At 38.0% G+C, this 19,900-nt stretch overlaps 9 non-coding genes across 9 annotated transcripts; all 9 read right to left on the bottom strand.

Moving 5' to 3' along the window:
• Window positions 1-1,620: 1,620 nt before the first annotated feature.
• On the bottom strand, window positions 1,621-1,692 carry TRNAW-CCA (transfer RNA tryptophan (anticodon CCA)). Its single transcript has one exon. It is a non-coding gene; the product is annotated as a tRNA-Trp (tRNA).
• A 3,053-nt stretch (window positions 1,693-4,745) lies between these two features.
• On the bottom strand, window positions 4,746-4,817 carry TRNAW-CCA (transfer RNA tryptophan (anticodon CCA)). Its single transcript has one exon. It is a non-coding gene; the product is annotated as a tRNA-Trp (tRNA).
• A 2,868-nt stretch (window positions 4,818-7,685) lies between these two features.
• On the bottom strand, window positions 7,686-7,757 carry TRNAW-CCA (transfer RNA tryptophan (anticodon CCA)). The gene has a single exon. It is a non-coding gene; the product is annotated as a tRNA-Trp (tRNA).
• Window positions 7,758-8,770: 1,013 nt separating this feature from the next.
• Window positions 8,771-8,842, bottom strand: TRNAW-CCA (transfer RNA tryptophan (anticodon CCA)). The gene has a single exon. It is a non-coding gene; the product is annotated as a tRNA-Trp (tRNA).
• Window positions 8,843-9,316: 474 nt separating this feature from the next.
• Window positions 9,317-9,388, bottom strand: TRNAW-CCA (transfer RNA tryptophan (anticodon CCA)). The gene has a single exon. It is a non-coding gene; the product is annotated as a tRNA-Trp (tRNA).
• A 3,721-nt stretch (window positions 9,389-13,109) lies between these two features.
• Window positions 13,110-13,181, bottom strand: TRNAW-CCA (transfer RNA tryptophan (anticodon CCA)). Its single transcript has one exon. It is a non-coding gene; the product is annotated as a tRNA-Trp (tRNA).
• A 3,178-nt stretch (window positions 13,182-16,359) lies between these two features.
• TRNAW-CCA (transfer RNA tryptophan (anticodon CCA)) lies at window positions 16,360-16,431 on the bottom strand. Its single transcript has one exon. It is a non-coding gene; the product is annotated as a tRNA-Trp (tRNA).
• Window positions 16,432-16,895: 464 nt separating this feature from the next.
• Window positions 16,896-16,967, bottom strand: TRNAW-CCA (transfer RNA tryptophan (anticodon CCA)). The gene has a single exon. It is a non-coding gene; the product is annotated as a tRNA-Trp (tRNA).
• Window positions 16,968-17,439: 472 nt separating this feature from the next.
• On the bottom strand, window positions 17,440-17,511 carry TRNAW-CCA (transfer RNA tryptophan (anticodon CCA)). Its single transcript has one exon. It is a non-coding gene; the product is annotated as a tRNA-Trp (tRNA).
• Window positions 17,512-19,900: the final 2,389 nt, after the last annotated feature.

The following is a 19,900-nucleotide window of genomic DNA, read 5'->3' as shown; positions in this document are numbered from 1 at the left end:
AATCCGCAGCGACCAATCCGCTGCGGATCCGCAGCCAAATCCGCACCGTGTGCACATAGCCTAATTCTAACCCTAATTCCAACCCTAACCCTAATTCTAACCCTAATTCTAACCCTAATTCTAACCCTAGCCCTAAGTGCAACCCTAGCCCTAAGTGCAACCCTAAGTGCAACCCTAAGTACAACCCTAAGTGCAACCCTAAGTGCAACCATAGCCCTAAGTGCAACCCTAAGTGCAACCCTAAGTGCAACCCTAAGTGCAACCCTAGCCCTAAGTGCAACCCTAAGTGCAACCCTAAGTGCAACCCTAGCCCTAAGTGCAACCCTAGCCCTAAGTGCAACCCTAAGTGCAACCCTAAGTGCAACCCTAGCCCTAAGTGCAACCCTAAGTGCACCCCTAAGTGCAACCCTAAGTGCAACCCTAAGTGCAACCCTAAGTGCAACCCTAAGTGCAACCCTAGCCCTAAGTGCAACCCTAAGTGCAACCCTAAGTGCAACCCTACCCCTACCCCTAACCCTACCCCTAACCCTACCCCTAACCCTAACCCTAATGGAAAAACAAAAATAATTATATTTTCTGTATTTTATTATTATCCCTACCTATGGGGGTGATAAAGGGGGTGATTTATTTACTATTTTTTTTATTTTGATCGCTGTGATAGAACTTATCACAGTGATCAAAATGTGCAGGAACGAATCTGCCAGCTGGCAGATTCGGCGGGCGCACTGCGCATGCGCCCGCCATTTTCCAAGATGGCGGCGCCCATGAAGCAGACGGCCGGACACCGGGAGGGAGATCGGAGCTAGGTAAGTATGGGGGGGTGGGACCGGAACACGGGGGGGGGATCGGAGGACCTGGGGAGCGGACAGGAGGACCGGGGGAGCCGACAGGAGGGAGGAGGGGAGCGGAACGGAGATTTGGGCAAAAAGGACGACTGGGGGGGCGATCGGTGGGGTGGGGTGGGGGCAGATCGGGGTCTCCAGCCATGGCAGATGCTATTGCAGCATCGGCCATGGCTGGATTGTAATATTTCACCATTTTCATAGGTGAAATATTACAAATCGCTCTGATTGGCAGTTTCACTTTCAACAGCCAATCAGAGCGATCGTAGCCACGGGGGGGTGAAGCCACCCCCCCTGGGCTGAAGTACAACTCCCCCTCTCCCTGCAGATCGGGTGAAATAGGAGTTAACCCCTTCACCCGGTCTGCAGGGACGCAATCATTCTGTGACACAGCATATGCGTCACAGGTCGGGAAGGCACCGACTTTCATGACGCATACGCTGTGTCACAGGTCGGGAAGGGGTTAAAATTAAAAATCTAGTAATAATCCCTCTTCTTTTACAAATTCAAAGATGACAATGGCGTAAACAAACTGTTAGGTGTTCCCGCAGTGGATTCATTTTTTTAATGCTTTGAACTCAATTCCCAAAGGATATTTCTCATCAAAGTATTGTTGATAAGATATTAATCTATATAATTTAAATAAAACACTTTGTTAAACCCTGTGCTGCCAAGTTGCAACAAAGTTGAGTTATTCTACTGTTAGTAAGATTACACAGTTTCCGTTTCAATCTTAACCCAAGCATCAATCAAGTTATGAAAAGATGAAAGAGTTAATTGACCCAGACGTGATTTGAACACGCAACCTTCTGATCTGGAGTCAGACGCGCTACCGTTGCACCACGAGGTCAGTTGAAAAGCACGTGTGCTCCAGTGCTTCTCAAGAAAAGTGTATGAGATAATATATGGAAGCCATCTGGAAATTTGCTACTTTCAATCACAGTTTAGAAAAGACATAAAAGAGGGCTGAATTAAGATCATCACATTCGGATTCATTGATTTCCAGTTTAAAATTAAAAATCTAGTAATAATCCCTCTTCTCTTATAAATTCAAAGATGACAATGGCGTGAACAAACTGTTAGGTGTTGCCAGCATTGATTATTTTTTTTAATGCTTTGAACTCAATTCCCAAATAATATTTCTCGTCAAAGTATTTTTGATAAGATATTAATCTATATAATTTAAATAAAACTCATTTTTAAACCCAGCACTGACAGGTGGCAACAAAGTTGAGTTATTCTATTGTCAGTAGGATTACGCAGTTTCCGTTTCAATCTTAAAGGGAAGGTGCCATCAAAAAAATTTTTTTTCCAGCGATTGAAAAAATGTAAAGAATTAATGTTTACATTTTCTTAAAAAATATTATCATTTGTTTTTAATTTAGTAAAATATGAAAAATAATTTTAAAAGGTTTGGCATTTCCACTTTTAAACACTAGGGGGAGCAGCTAATGAAAATTGACAAAAACCTAGTGTACAACTAGCTCACATTACTGCACTGCAGTAATTATGGGCTGAGTCTGCTGACATGGGTGTGATGTCACTCCTCTCCTCCCCTTCTGGTGTTTGCTAGGGGATGAGAGGATTCAGGAACACAGTGTGCAGCCATTTTGTTGGTGACTGCAAAGTTATACTGACAAGTAGACAGTCACCGAAGATGGCAGGCAGCAAGGATTCTGGGAGATATATGGTGGAGGGAGCAGGGTGACAGCAGCACAGAGTATTTCAGGAGAGCAGTGTGCTGGTCTATGGGGGGCACCCTGTTTGGTGCGCAGAGCAGCCAGGGATTGTACATAGAGCGCTGTCTTTTATACACATGGATGGACCGTCTCCTCAGAAATCCAGGAAACATTTCTGCTGATTGATGGCCTGTTCTGATCCAGGCTTTGCATGCAAAGACCCCATTCCCCTCCTCAGATCCTGTCCTGGCGATGTGTGAAAGCGAGGTGACAGGCGCAGTCCGGGGTGATGCTGGGAAGGAAATGTAGCCATATAGTAACGATAAACATGAGACCCCTCTCTTCAGCTGCCTTACCAGCCCTCCCTGAAGGCACCTAACTGGAGGTCATGCTGCCCCCTCTATTACCCCAGACCCGCGTGCAGCTGCTCAACCGGAACCACCCTAGATTTGGTCCCCTTTCTGCAGATAATACTTCCATAGTGTTCTCACATAATACCGCCATATAGATTACTCATAATACCGCCTTATAGAGCACACATAATACTGTCCTATAGTTCTCACATAATACCATCGCAAATAACGACGCCAGAGTATTCTCACATAATACCGCCATATAGAGCACACATAATACCGCCATATAGAGCACACATAATACCGCCATATAGAGCATACCGCCATATAGAGCACACATAATACCGCCATATAGAGCACACATAATACCGCCATATAGAGCACACATAATACTGCCATATAGAGCACACATAATACTGCCATATAGAGCACACATAATACCGCCATATAGAGCATACCGCCATATAGATCTCACATAATACCGCCATATAGAGCACACATAATACCGCCATATAGAGCACACATAATACCGCCATATAGAGCACACATAATACCGCCATATAGATCTCACATAATACCACCAGTGTTCTCACATATCGCCATATAGATCACACATAATACCATCATATACATCACATAGTACCGCCATATACTTCTCACAGAACGCCGCCATATAGATCACACATAACGGGGGAGAGGACTGCATAGGAAAGGATTAGATACACAGCTTAGTCAGTATCACACAGGATAGGATTAGATACATGGCTCAGCACACAGTATCCCACAGTAGAGGATTAGATACACGGCTCAGCACAGTATCACACAGGGTAGGATTAGATACAAGGCTCAGCACAGTATCACACAGGATAGGATTAGATGCATGGCTCAGCAGACAGTATCACACAGGAGAGGATTAGATACACAGCTCAGACAGTATCACACAGGAGAGGATTAGATACACGGCTCAGCAGACAGTATCACACAGGATAGGATTAGATGCATGGCTCAGCAGACAGTATCACACAGGAGAGGATTAGGTACACAGCTCAGCACAGTATCACACAGGAAAGGATTAGATACATGGCTCAGCAGTCAGTATCACACAGGATAGGATTAGATACATGGCTCAGCAGACAGTATCACACAGGAGAGGATTAGATACACAGCTCAGACAGTATCACACAGGAGAGGATTAGATACACAGCTCAGTCAGTATCACACAGGAGAGGATTAGATACACAGCTCAGTCAGTATCACACAGGAGAGGATTAGATACACAGCTCAGCAGACAGTAACACACATGGGAGGAGATACACTGCTCAGAGTCAGCACCACAAGGGATAGGAATAGATTCCCTCTCCCCCTCCCCACTGATACTTACGGCTCCCTGCTGAGTCCTTTCTTCTCCCTCCCCTCCTTGGTCTTCTCCTCCTCCTATAGCTGCAGGGCTCCTGCGATTATCCTGGTAGCTGGAGCTCACAGCTGCAGTGTGAGCTCCAGGAAGATGGCGCTGATCTCCTGCCTCTGCTGTGCAGGACGGCTCAGGGGGCGTGGCCAGACCAGAGCAGAAAGCAGCTTATAATGCAAGCTATAGAGTTGGCTCCCGACCGCAGATCTCTATGCCCTGGGCTGCAGTAAATGCAGAGTGTAAGTGACGTGCAGCTTCACTTACACTCCTGCAAAGCAAAATGGCGGCGCCCAGTGGCTTTAAAAAAAATTAATAATAAAAAAAATGTTAAAGTTAAAAAAAGGAAGTTTGTATGAAAAATAATTGTTTATATAAACAATTATTTTTAATACAAAAAATAAAATGCGGCACCTTTCCTTTAACCCAAGCATAAATCAAGTTATGAAAAGATGAAAGAGTTAATTGACCCCGACGTGATTTAAACACGCAACCTTCTGATATGGAGTCAGACGCGCTACCGTTGCACCACGAGGCCGTTTGAAAAGCATGTGTGCTCCATTACTTCTCATGAAAAGTGCATGAGATAATATATGGAAGCCATCTGGAAATTTGCTACTTTTAATGACATTTTGGGAAAGATATAAACAAGGATGAATTAAGATCATGACATTCAGATTCAGGGTTTTCCAGTTTAAAATGTAAAATCTAGTAATCAACTCTCTTTTCTTACAAATTCAAAGATGACAATGGCATGAACAAAGTGTTAGCTGTTCCCGGCATGGATTATTTTTTTATGTTTTGAACTCAATTCTCAAATGATATTTCTCACCAAAGTATTGTTCATAAGATTTTAATCTACATAATTTAAATAAAACACCTTTTTTAAACACTTTGCCTACAGGTGGCAACAAAGTCGTATTATTCTATTGTCAGTTGAATTACGCAGTTTCCGTTTTCAATCTTAACACAATCATCTATCAAGTTATGAATAGACGAAAGAGCTACTTGACCCTGATGTGATATCAACATGCAACCTTATGACCTTGAGTCAGAAGTGCTACAATTGTGCACAAGGTCAGTTGAAAAGCATGTTTGCTGCAATACTTCACATGAAAAGTGCATGAGATAATATATGGACCCGATCTGGAAATTTGCTACTTTTAATCACAGCTTAGAAAAGACATAAAGAGGGCTGAATTAAGATCATCACATTCGGATTCATTGATTTCAAGTTTAAAATTAAAAATCTAGTAATAATCCCTCTTCTTTTACAAATTCAAAGATGACAATGGCGTAAACAAACTGTTAGGTGTTCCCGCAGTGGATTCATTTTTTTAATGCTTGGAACTCAATTCCCAAAGGATATTTCTCGTCAAAGTATTGTTGAAAAGATATTTATATAATTTAAATAAAACACTTTGTTAAACCCTGTGCTGCCAGGTTGCAACAAAGTTGAGTTATTCTACTGTTAGTAGGATTACGCAGTTTCCGTTTCAATCTTAACCCAAGCATCAATCAAGTTATGAAAAGATGAAAGAGTTTATTAACCCCGACGTGATTTGTACCCACAACCTTCTGATCTGGAGTCAGACGTGCTACCATTGCGCCACGAGGTCGGTTGAAAAGCATGTGTGCTCCAGTACTTCACAAGAAAAGTGCATGAGATAATATATGGAAGCATGTGGAAATTTGCTACTTTCAATCACAGTTTAGAAAAGACATAAAGAGGGCTGAATTAAGATCATCACTTTCGGATTCATTGATTTCCAGTTTAAAATTAAAAATCTAGTAATAATCCCTCTTCTCTTACAATTTCAAAGATGACAATGGTGTGAACAATCTGTTAGGTGTTCCCGCAGTGGATTCATTTTTTTAATGCTTTGAACTCAATTCCCAAAGGATATTTCTCGTCAAAGTATTGTTGATAAGATATTAATCTATATAATTTAAATAAAACACTTTGTTAAACCCTGTGCTGCCAAGTTGCAACAAAGTTGAGTTATTCTACTGTTAGTAAGATTGCGCAGTTTCTGTTTCAATCTTAACCCAAGCATCAATCAAGTTATGAAAAGATGAAAGAGTTTATTGACTCCAACATGATTTTAACACGCAACCTTCTGATCTGAAGTCAGACGCGCTACCGTTGCGCCACGAGGTCAGTTGAATAGCATGTGTGCTCCAGTACTTCTCAAGAAAAGTGCATGAGATAATATATTGAAGCCATCTGGAAATTTGCTACTTTCAATCACTGTTTAGAAAGGACATAAAGAGGGCTGAAATAAGATCATCACTTTTGGATTCATTGATTTCCAGTTTAAAATTAAAAATCTAGTAATAATCCCTCTTCTCTTACAAATTCAAAGATGACAATGGCGTGAACAAACTCTTAGGTGTTCCCGCAGTGGATTCATTTTTTTAATGCTTTGAACTCAAGTCCCAAAGGATATTTCTCATCAAAGTATTGTTGATAAGATGTTAATATATATAATTTAAATAAAACACTTTGTTAAACCCTGTGCTGCCAGGTTGCAACAAAGTTGAGTTATTCTACTGTTAGTAGGATTACGCAGTTTCCGTTTCAATCTTAACCAAAGCATCAATCAAGTTATGAAAAGATGAAAGAGTTTATTAACCCCGACGTGATTTGTACACACAACCTTCTGATCTGGAGTCAGACGTGCTACCATTGCGCCACGAGGTCGGTTGAAAAGCATGTGTGCTCCAGTACTTCACAAGAAAAGTGCATGAGATAATATATGGAAGCATGTGGAAATTTGCTACTTTCAATTACAGTTTAGAAAAGACATAAAGAGGGCTGAATTAAGATCATCACTTTCGGATTCATTGATTTCCAGTTTAATATTAAAAATCTAGTAATAATCCCTCTTCTCTTACAATTTCAAAGATGACAATGGTGTGAACAATCTGTTAGCTGTTCCCGCAGTGGATTCATTTTTTTAATGCTTTGAACTCAATTCCCAAAGGATATTTCTCGTCAAAGTATTGTTGATAAGATATTAATCTATATAATTTAAATAAAACACTTTGTTAAACCCTGTGCTGCCAAGTTGCAACAAAGTTGAGTTATTCTACTGTTAGTAAGATTGCGCAGTTTCCGTTTCAATCTTAACCCAAGCATCAATCAAGTTATGAAAAGATGAAAGAGTTTATTGACCCCAACATGATTTTAACACGCAACCTTCTGATCTGGAGTCAGACGCGCTACCGTTGCGCCACGATGTCAGTTGAAAAGCATATTAATCTATATAATTTAAATAAAACACTTTGTTAAACCCTGTGCTGCCAAGTTGCAACAAATTTGAGTTATTCTACTGTTGGTAAGATTACGCAGTTTCCGTTTCAATCTTAACCCAAGCATAAATCAAGTTATGAAAAAGTTAATTGACCCCGACGTGATTTAAACACGCAACCTTCTGATCTGGAGTCAGACGCGCTACCGTTGCACCACGAGGTCGATTGAAAAGCATGTGTGCTCCATTACTTCTCATGAAAAGTGCATGAGATAATATATGGAAGCCATCTGGAAATTTGCTACTTTCAATGACATTTTGGGAAAGATATAAACAAGGATGAATTAAGATCATGACATTCAGATTCAGGGTTTTCCAGTTTAAAATGTAAAATCTAGTAATAAACTCTCTTTTCTTACAAATTCAAAGATGACAATGGCATGAACAAAGTGTTAGCTGTTCCCGGCATGGATTATTTTTTTATGTTTTGAACTCAATTCTCAAATGATATTTCTCACCAAAGTATTGTTGATAAGATTTTAATCTACATAATTTAAATAAAACACCTTTTTTAAACACTTTGCCTACAGGTGGCAACAAAGTCGATTTATTCTATTGTCAGTAGAATTACGCAGTTTCCGTTTTCAATCTTAACACAATCATCTATCAAGTTATGAATAGACAATAGAGCTACTTGACCCTGATGTTTTATCAACATGCAACCTTATGACCTTGAGTCAGAAGTGCTACCATTGTGCACAAGGTCAGTTGAAAAGCATGTTTGCTCCAATACTTCACATGAAAAGTGCATGAGATAATATATGGACCCCATCTGGAAATTAGCTACTTTTAATCACAGCTTAGAAAAGACATAAAGAGGGCTGAATTAAGATCATCACATTCGGATTCATTGATTTCAAGTTTTAAATTAAAAATCTAGTAATAATCCCTCTTCTCTTACAATTTCAAAGATGACAATGGTGTGAACAATCTGTTAGGTGTTCCCGCAGTGGATTCATTTTTTTAATGCTTTGAACTCAATTCCCAAAGGATATTTCTCGTCAAAGTATTGTTGATAAGATATTAATCTATATAATTTAAATAAAACACTTTGTTAAACCCTGTGCTGCCAAGTTGCAACAAAGTTGAGTTATTCTACTGTTAGTAAGATTGCGCAGTTTCCGTTTCAATCTTAACCCAAGCATCAATCAAGTTATGAAAAGATGAAAGAGTTTATTGACCCCAACATGATTTTAACACGCAACCTTCTGATCTGGAGTCAGACGCGCTACCGTTGCGCCACGAGGTCAGTTGAAAAGCATGTGTGCTCCAGTACTTCTCAAGAAAAGTGCATGAGATAATATATGGAAGCCATCTGGATATTTGCTACTTTCAATCACAGTTTAGAAAAGACATAAAGAGGGCTGAATTAAGATCATCACTTTCGGATTCATTGATTTCCAGTTTAAAATTAAAAATCTAGTAATAATCTCTCTTCTCTTACAAATTCAAAGATGGCAATGGCGTAAACAAACTGTTAGGTGTTCCCGCAGTGGATTCATTTTTTTTTTTATGCTTTGAACTCAATTCCCAAAGTATATTTCTCGTCAAGGTGTTGTTGATAAGATATTAATCTATATAATTTAAATAAAACACTTTGTTAAACCCTGTGCTGACAGGTTGCAACAAAGTTGAGTTATTCTACTGTTAGTAGGATTACGCAGTTTCCATTTCAATCTTAACCCAAGCATCAATCAAGTTATGAAAAGATGAAAGAGTTAATTGACCCCGACGTGATTTGAACACGCAACCTTCTGATCTGGAGTCAGACGCGCTACCGTTGCGCCACGAGGTCAGTTGAAAAGCATGTGTGCTCCAGTACTACACAAGAAAAGTGCATGAGATAATATATGGAAGCCATCTGGAAATTTGCTACTTTCAATCACAGTTTAGAAAAGACATAAAAAGGGGTGAATTAAGATCATCACATTCGGATTCATTGATTTCCAGTTTAAAATTAAAAATCTAGTAATAATCCCTCTTCTCTTACAAATTCAAAGATGACAATGGCGTGAACAAACTGTTAGGTGTTGCCGACATTGATTAATTTTTTTAATGCTTTGAACTCAATTCACAAATAATATTTCTCGTCAAAGTATTGTTGATAACATATTAATCTATATAATTTAAATAAAACTCATTTTTAAACCCAGCGCTGACAGGTAGCAACAAAGTTGAGTTATTCTATTGTCAGTAGGAATACGCAGTTTCCGTTTCAATCTTAACCCAAGCATAAATCAAGTTATGAAAAGATGAAAGAGTTAATTGACCCCGACGTGATTTAAACACGCAACATTCTGATATGGAGTCAGACGCGCTACCGTTGCACCACGAGGTCGATTGAATATCCTGTGTGCTCCATTACTTCTCATGAAAAGTGCGTGAGATAATATATGGAAGCCATCTGGAAATTTGCTACTTTTAATGACATTTTGGGAAAGATATAAACAAGGATGAATTAAGATTATGACATTCAGATTCAGGGTTTTCCAGTTTAAAATGTAATATCTAGTAATAAACTCTCTTTTCTTACAAATTCAAAGATGACATTGGAATGAGCAAAGTGTTAGCTGTTCCCGGCATGGATTATTTTTTATGTTTTGAACTCAATTCTCAAATGATATTTCTCACCAAAGTATTGTTGATAAGATTTTAATCTACATAATTTAAATAAAACACCTTTTTTAAACCCTTTGCCTACAGGTGGCAACAAAGTCGAATTATTCTATTGTCAGTAGAATTACGCAGTTTCCGTTTTCAATCTTAACACAATCATCTATCAAGTTATGAATAGACGAAAGAGCTACTTGACCCTGATGTGATATCAACATGCAACCTTATGACCTTAAATCAGAAGTGCTACCATTGTGCACAAGGTCAGTTGAAAAGCATGTTTGCTCCAATACTTCACATGAAAAGTGCATGAGATAATATATGGACCCCATCTGGAAATTTGCTACTTTTAATCACAGCTTAGAAAAGACATAAAGAGGGCTGGATTAAGATCATCACATTCGGATTCATTGATTTCAAGTTTAAAATTAAAAATCTAGTAATAATCCCTCTTCTTTTACAAATTCAAAGATGACAATGGCGTGAACAAACTGTTAGGTGTTCCCGGCATTGATTAATTTTTTTAATGCTTTGAACTCAATTCACAAATAATATTTCTCGTCAAAGTATTGTTGATAACATATTAATCTATATAATTTAAATAAAACTCATTTTTAAACCCAGCGCTGACAGGTGGCAACAAAGTTGAGTTATTCTATTGTCAGTAGGAATACGCAGTTTCCGTTTCAATCTTAACCCAAGCATAAATCAAGTTATGAAAAGATGAAAGATTTTATTGACCCCAACGTGATTTAAACACGCAACATTCTGATCTGGAGTCAGACGCGCTACCGTTGCACCACGATGTCAATTGAATATCCTGTGTGCTCCATTACTTCTCATGAAAAGTGCGTGAGATAATATATGGAAGCCATCTGGAAATTTGCTACTTTTAATGACATTTTGGGAAAGATATAAACAAGGATGAATTAAGATTATGACATTCAGATTCAGGGTTTTCCAGTTTAAAATGTAATATCTAGTAATAAACTCTCTTTTCTTACAAATTCAAAGATGACATTGGAATGAACAAAGTGTTAGCTGTTCCCGGCATGGATTATTTTTTTATGTTTTAAACTCAATTCTCAAATGATATTTCTCACCAAAGTATTGTTGATAAGATTTTAATCTACATAATTTAAATAAAACACCTTTTTTAAACACTTTGCCTACAGGTGGCAACAAAGTCAAATTATTATATTGTCAGTAGAGTTACGCAGTTTCCGTTTTCAATCTTAACACAATCATCTATCAAGTTATGAATAGACGAAAGAGCTACTTGACCCTGATGTGATATCAACATGCAACCTTATGACCTTAAATCAGAAGTGCTACCATTGTGCACAAGGTCAGTTGAAAAGCATGTTTGCTCCAATACTTCACATGAAAAGTGCATGAGATAATATATGGACCCCATCTGGAAATTTGCTACTTTTAATCACAGCTTAGAAAAGACATAAAGAGGGCTGGATTAAGATTCTCACAATCGGATTCATTGATTTCCAGTTTAAAATTAAAAATCTAGTAATAATCCCTCTTCTCTTACAAATTCAAAGATGACAATGGCGTGAACAAACTGTTAGGTGTTTCCGCAGTGGATTCATTTTTTTAATGCTTTGAACTCAATTCCCAAAGGATATTTCTCATCAAAGTATTGTTGATAAAATATTAATCTATATAATTTAAATAAAACACTTTGTTAAACCCTGTGCTGACAGGTTGCAACAAAGTTGAGTTATTCTACTGTTAGTAGGATTACGCAGTTTCCGTTTCAATCTTAACCCAAGCATCAATCAAGTTATGAAAAAGTTAATTGACCCCGATGTGATTTAAACGCGCAACCGTATGATCTGGAGTCAGACGCGCTACCGATGCGTCACGAGGTCATTTGAAAAGCACATGTGCTCCAGTATTTCTCAAGAAAAGTGCATGAGATAATATATGGAAGCCATCTGGAAATTTGCTACTTTCAATCACAGTTTAGAAAAGACATAAAGGGGGCTGAATTAAGATCATCACTTTTGGATTCATTGATTTCCAGTTTAAAATTAAAAATCTAGTAATAATTCCTCTTCTCTTTCAAATTCAAAGATGACAATGGCGTGAACAAACTGTTAGGTGTTCCCGCAGAGGATTCATTTTTTTTAATGCTTTGAACTCAATTCCCAAAGGATATTTCTCTTCAAAGTATTGTTGATAAGATATTAATCTATATAATTTAAATAAAACACTTTTTGTAAACCCTGCGCTGACAGATGGCAACAAAGTTGAGTTATTCTATTGTCAGTAGGATTATGCAGTTTCCGTTTCAATCTTAACCCAAGCATCAATCAAGTTATGAAAAGATGAAAGAGTTAATTGACCGCGACATGATTTGAACACGTAACCTTCTGATCTGGAGTCAGACGCGCTACAATTAAGCCACGAGGTCAGTTGAAAAGCATGTGTGCTCCAGTACTTCTCAAGAAAAGTGCATGAGATAATATATGGAAGCCATCTGGAAATTTGCTACTTTAAATCACAGTTTAGAAAAGACATAAAGAGGGCTGAATTAAGATCATCACATTCAGATTCATTGATTTCCAGCTTAAAATTAAAAATCTGGTAATAATCCCTCTTCTCTTACAAATTCAAAGATGACAATGGCGTGAACAAACTGTTAGGTGTTGCCACAGTGGATTCATTTTTTTTAATGCTTTGAACTCAATTCCCAAAGTATATTTCTCTTCAAAGTATTGTTGATAAGATATTAATTTATATAATTTAAATAAAACACTTTGTTAAACCCTGTGCTGACAGGTTGCAACAAAGTTGAGTTATCCAACTGTTAGTAGGATTACGCAGTTTCCGTTTCAATCTTAACCCAAACATCAATCAAGTTATGAAACCATGAAAGAGTTAATTGACCCCGATGTGATTTGAACACGCAACCTTCTGATCTGGAGTCAGACGCGCTACCGTTGCGCCACAAGGTCAGTTGACAAGCACTTGTGCTCCAGTACTTCTCAAGAAAAGTGCATGAGATAATGTATGGAAGCCATCTGGAAATTTGCTACTTTCAATCACAGTTTAGAAAAGACATAAAGAGGGCTGACTTAAGATCATCACATTCGGATTCATTGATTTCCAGTTTAAAATTAAAAATCTAGTAATAATCCCTCTTCTCTTTCAAATTCAAAGATGACAATGGCGTGAACAAACTGTTAGGTGTTCCCGCAGTGGATTCATTTTTTTTAATGCTTTGAACTCAATTCCCAAAGGATATTTCTCTTCAAAGTATTGTTGATAAGATATTAATCTATATAATTTAAATAAAACACTTTTTTAAACCCTGCGCTGACAGATGGCAACAAAGTTGAGTTATTCTATTGTCAGTAGGATTATGCAGTTTCCCTTTCAATCTTAACCCAAGCATCAATCAAGTTATCAAAAGATGAAAGAGTTAATTGACCCCAACGTGATTTAATCACGCAACCTTCTGATCGGGAGTCAGACGCGCTACCGTTACGCCACAAAGTCAATTGAAAAGCATGTGTGCTCCATTACTTCTCATGAAAAGTGCATGAGATAATATATGGAAGCCATCTAGAAATTTGCTACTTTTAATGACATTTTGGGAAAGATAGAAACAAGGATGAATTAAGATCATGACATTCAGATTCAGGGTTTTCCAGTTTAAAATGTAAAATCTAGTAATAAACTCTCTTTTCTTACAAATTCAAAGATGACAAAGGCATGAACAAAGTGTTAGCTGTTCCCGGCATGGATTATTTTTTTATGTTTTGAACTCAATTCTCAAATGATATTTCTCACCAAAGTATTGTTGATAAGATTTTAATCTACATAATTTAAATAAAACACCTTTTTAAACACTTTGCCTACAGGTGGCAACAAAGTCGAATTATTCTATTGTCAGTAGAATTACGCATTTTCCGTTTTCAATCTTAACACAATCATCTATCAAGTTATGAATAGACGAAAGAGCTACTTGACCCTGATGTGATATCAACACGCAACCTTATGACCTTGATTCAGAAGTGCTACCATTGTGCACAAGGTCATTTGAAAAGCATGTTTGCTCCAATACTTCACATGAAAAGTGCATGAGATAATATATGGACCCCATCTGGAAATTTTCTACTTTTAATCACAGCTTAGAAAAGACATAAAGAGGGCTGAATTAAGATCATCACTTTCGGATTCATTGATTTCCAGTTTAAAATTAAAAATCTAGTAATAACCCCTCTTCTCTTACAAATTCAAAGAAGACAATGACGTGAACAAACTGTTAGGTGTTCCCGGCATGGATTAATTTTTTTAATGCTTTGAACTCAATTCCCAAATAATATTTCTAGTCAAAGTATTGTTGATATTAATCTATATAATTTAAATAAAACACGTTTTTAAACCCTGCTCTGACAGGTGGCAACAAAGTTGAGTTATTCTATTGTCAGTAGAATTACGCAGTTTCCGTTTTCAATCTTAACACAATCATCTATCAAGTTATGAATAGACGAAAGAGCTACTTGACCCTGATGTGATATCAACACGCAACCTTATGACCTTGAGTCAGAAGTGCTACCATTGTGCACAAGGTCAGTTGAAAAGCATGTTTGCTCCAATACTTCACATGAAAAGTGCATGAGATAATTTATGGATCCCATCTGGAAATTTGCTACTTTTAATCACAGTTTAGAAAAGACATAAAGAGGGCTGAATTAAGATCATCACATTTGGATTCATTGATTTCCAGTTTAAAATTAAAAATCTAGTAATAATCCCTATTCTCTTACAAATTCAAAGATGACAATGGCGTGAACAAACTGTTAGGTGTTCCCGCAGTGGATTCATTTTTTAATGCTTTGAACTCAATTCCCAAAAGATATTTCTCATCAAAGTATTTTTGATAACATATTAATCTATATAATTTAAATAAAACACTTTGTTAAACCCTGTGCTGACACGTTGCAACAAAGTTGAGTTATTCTTCTGTTAGTAGATTTACGCAGTTGCGTTTAAATCTTAACACAAACATCAATCAAGTTATGAAAAGACGAAAGAGTTAATCGACCCCGACGTGATTTGAACACACAACCCTCTGATCTGGAGTCAGACGCGCTACTGTTGCGCCATGAGGTCAGTTGAAAAGCACATGTGCTCCAGTACTTCTCAAGAAAAGTGCATGAGATAATATATGGAAGCCATCTGGAAACTTGCTACTTTCAATCACAGTTTAAAAAAGACATAAAGAGGGCTGAATTAAGATCAACACATTCGGATTCATTGATTTCCAGTTTAAAATTAAAAATCTAGCAATAATCCCTCTTCTCTTACAAATTCAAAGATGACAATGGCGTGAACAAACTGTTAGGTGTTGCCGGCATTGATTAATTTTTGTAATGCTTTGAACTCAATTCCCAAATGATATTTCTCATCAAAGTATTGTTGATAAGATATTAATCCATATAATTTAAATAAAACACTTTTTTTAACCCTGCGCTGACAGGTGGCAACAAAGTTGAGTTATTCTATTGTCAGTAGGATTACGCAGTTTCCGTTTCAATCTTAACCCAAGCATCAATCAAGATATGAAAAGATGAAAGAGTTAATTGACCCCGACGTGATTAGAACACGCAACCTTCTGATCTGGAGTCAGACGCGCTACTGTTGCCCCAAGAGGTCAGTTGAAAATAACGTGTGCTCCAGTACTTCTCAAGAAAAGTGCATGAGATAATATATGGAAGCCATCTGGAAATTTGCTACTTTTAATCACAGCTTAGAAAAGACATAAAGAGGGCTGAATTAAGATCATCACTTTTGGATTCATTGATTTCCAGTTTAAAATTAAAAATCTAGTAATAATCCCTCTTCTCTTACAAATTCAAAGATGACAATGGCAAGAACAAACTGTTAGGTGTTCCCGCAGTGGATTCATTTTTTTAATGCTTTGAACTCAATTCCTAAAGGATATTTCTCGTCAAAGTATTGTTGATAAGATATTAATCTGTATAATTTAAATAAAACACTTTGTTAAACCCTGTGCTGACAGGTTGCAACAAAGTTGAGTTATTCTATTGTCAGTAGGATTACGCAGTTTCCGTTTCAATCTTAACCCAAGAATCCATCAAGTTATGAAAAGATGAAAGAGTTAATTGACCCCAACGTGATTTGAACACGCAACTTTCTGATCTGGAGTCAGAAGCGCTACCGTTGTGCCACGAGGTCAGTTGAAAAGCATGTGTGCTCCTGTACTTCTCAAGAAAAGTGCATGAGATAATATATGGAAGCCATCTGGAAATTTGCTACTTTAAATCACAGTTTAAAAAAAGACATAAAGAGGGCTGAATTAAGATCATCACATTCAGATTCATTGATTTCCAGTTTAAAATTAAAAATCTAGCAATAATCCCTCTTCTCTTACAAATTCCAAGATGACAATGGCGTGAACAAACTGTTATGTGCTGCCGGCATTGATTAAATTTTTTAATGCTTTGAACTCAATTCCCAAAGGATATTTCTTGTCAAAGTATTGTAGATAAGATATTAATCTATATAATTTAAATAAAACAGTTTGTTAAACCCTGTGCTGACAGGTTGCAACAAAGTTGAGTTATTCTACTGTTAATAGGATTACGCAGTTTCTGTTTCAATCTTAACCCAAGCATCAATCAAGTTATGAAAAAGTTAATTGACCCCGACGTGATTTAAACGCGCAACCGTCTGATCTGGAGTCAGACGCGCTACCGTTGCGCCACGAGGTCAGTTGAAAAGCACGTGTGCTCCAGTATTTCTCAAGAAAAGTGCATGAGATAATATATGGAAGTCATCTGGAAATTTGCTACTTTCAATCCCAGTTTAGAAAAGACATAAAGAGGGCTGACTTAAGATCATCACATTCGGATTCATTGATTTCCAGTTTAAAATTAAAAATCTAGTAATAATCCCTCTTCTCTTTCAAATTCAAAGATGACAATGGCGTGAACAAACTGTTAGGTTTTCCCGCAGTGGATTCATTTTTTTTAATGCTTTGAACTCAATTCCCAAAGGATATTTCTCTTCAAAGTATAGTTGATAAGATATTAATCTATATAATTTAAATAAAACACTTTTTTAAACCCTGTGCTGACAGGTTGCAACAAAGTTGAGTTATTCTACTGTTAGTAGGATTACGCAGTTTCCGTTTCAATCTTAAGCCAAGCATCAATCAAGTTATGAAAAGATGTAAGAGTTAATTGACCCCAACGTGATTTGAACACGCAACCTTCTGATCTGGAGTCAGACACGTTACCGTTGCGCCACGAGGTCAGTTGAAAAGGACGTGTGCTCCAGTACTTCTCAAGAAAAGTGCATGAGATAATATATGGAAGCCATTTGGAAATTTGCTACTTTCAATCACAGTTTAGAAAAGACATAAAGAGGGCTGAATTAAGATCATCACATTCAGATTCATTGATTTCCAGTTTAAAATTAAAAATCTAGTAATAATCCCTCTTCTCTTACAAATTCAAAGATGACAATGGCGTGAACAAACTGTTAGGTGTTCTCGCAGTTGATTCATTTTTTTAATGCTTTGAACTCAATTCCCAAATAATATTTCTCATCAAAGTATTGTTGATAAGATATTAATCTATATAATTTAAATAAAACACTTTTTCAAACCCTGCTCTGACAGGTGGCAACAAAGTTGAGTATTTCTACTGTCAGTAGGATTACGCAGTTTCCGTTTCAATCTTAACCCAAGCATGAATCAAGTTATGAAATGATGAAAGAGTTAATTGACCCCGATATGATATGAAGACGCATCTTTCTGATCTAGAGTCAGACGCACTACGGTTGTGCCACGAGGTCAGTTGAAAAGCATGTGTGCTCCTGTACTTCTCAAGAAAAGTGCATGAGATAATATATGGAAGCCATCTGGAAATTTGCTACTTTCAATCACAGCTTAGAAAAGACATAAAGAGGGCTGAATTAAGATCATCACATTCGGATTCATTGATTTCCAGTTTAAAATGTAAAATCTAGTAATAAACTCTCTTTTCTTACAAATTCAAAGATGACAAAGGCATGAACAAAGTGTTAGCTGTTCCCGGCATGGATTATTTTTTATGTTTTGAACTCAATTCTCAAATGATATTTCTCACCATAGTATTGTTGATAAGATTTTAATCTACATAATTTAAATAAAACACCTTTTTTAAGCACTTTGCCTACAGGTGGCAACAAAGTCAAATTATTCTATTGTCAGTAGAATTACGCAGTTTCCGTTTTCAATCTTAACATAATTATCTATCAAGTTATGAATAGACGAAAGAGCTACTTGACCCTGATGTGATATCAACACCAGAGGCATAGCTAGGGTTTCAACTTAGGGGGGGCGAAACATCTGAGTGGGCCCCTAACCAGCTAACCCTGATTACAGCTACGGTTGCGCACTCTAATTGTGAATATAGGGGAACCTCAGAATATGACCGCACTGTTATTGAAAATAAATCTATATACAAAAACGAACGTTGACTTTACCGCCATATTGTGACCATATGCAACTTTGATGATCACAATACTCTGAGTGCCCCTATAACAACGATGCTTAAGTGCCCACTTAACGTTTAATAATGTCCCCTAAGTTCCCCCATGTACTGCTCCATTATACACAGTATGGTGAGCTTAAAGCTTCCGTATACACAGTCTAAGGCCCCCACAGCTCCCCTATACACAGTATGGTGATTCTATAACTCCCCGATACACCGTATGATGTTCTCACTGCTCCCCTTTACACAGTATGATGTTTCCACTGCTCCCCTCTACACAGTATGAGCCCAATGCTCCCCTATACACAGTATAATGCTGACAGAACTCCACTATAGAAAGTATAATGCCCCCCAGAGCTCCCCTATATACAATGTAATGGGCCAACAGCTCCCATAAGCACAATATGCCTTCACAGTTCCTTATACACAGTATGATGGGCCCGCAGCTCCCTTATACACAGTATGATTGGCCCGCAGCTCCCTTATACACAGTATGATGGGCCCGCAGCTCCCTTATACACAGTATGATGGGCCCGCAGCTCCCTTATACACAGTGTGATGGGCCTGCAGCTCCCGTACAAACAGTATGATGGACTTACAGCTCCCGTATACACTGTCTGATGGACCCGCAGCTCCCGTATACACAGTATGATGGACTTACAGCTCCCGTATACACAGTATGATGGGCCAGCAGCTCCCTTATACACAGTGTGATGGGCCAGCAGCTCCCTTATACACAGTGTGATGGGCCCGCAGATCCCTTATACACAGTATGATGGGCCTGCAGCTCCCGTACAAACAGTCTGATGGACTTACAGCTCCCGTATACACTGTCTGATGGACCCGCAGCTCCCGTATACACAGTATGATTGGCCCGCAGCTCCCGTATACACAGTATGATGGACTTGCAGCTCCCGTATACACAGTATGATGGACCCGCAGCTCCCTTATACACAGTATGATGGGCCAGCAGCTCCCTTATACACAGTATGATGAGCCCGCAGCTCCCTTATACACAGTATGATGGACTTGCAGCTCCCGTATACACAGTATGATGGGCCTGCAGCTCCCTTATACACAGTATGATTGGCCCGCAGCTCCCGTATACACAGTATGATGGACTTGCAGCTCCCGTATACACAGTATGATGGACCCGCAGCTCCCTT

Source organism: Ranitomeya variabilis, chromosome 5 (assembly GCF_051348905.1).
Source record: "Ranitomeya variabilis isolate aRanVar5 chromosome 5, aRanVar5.hap1, whole genome shotgun sequence".
NCBI classification, from domain to species: domain Eukaryota; kingdom Metazoa; phylum Chordata; class Amphibia; order Anura; family Dendrobatidae; genus Ranitomeya; species Ranitomeya variabilis.
The sequence above is the reverse complement of the archived record's forward strand: the minus strand, read 5'-3'. Positions and strand labels throughout refer to the sequence as shown.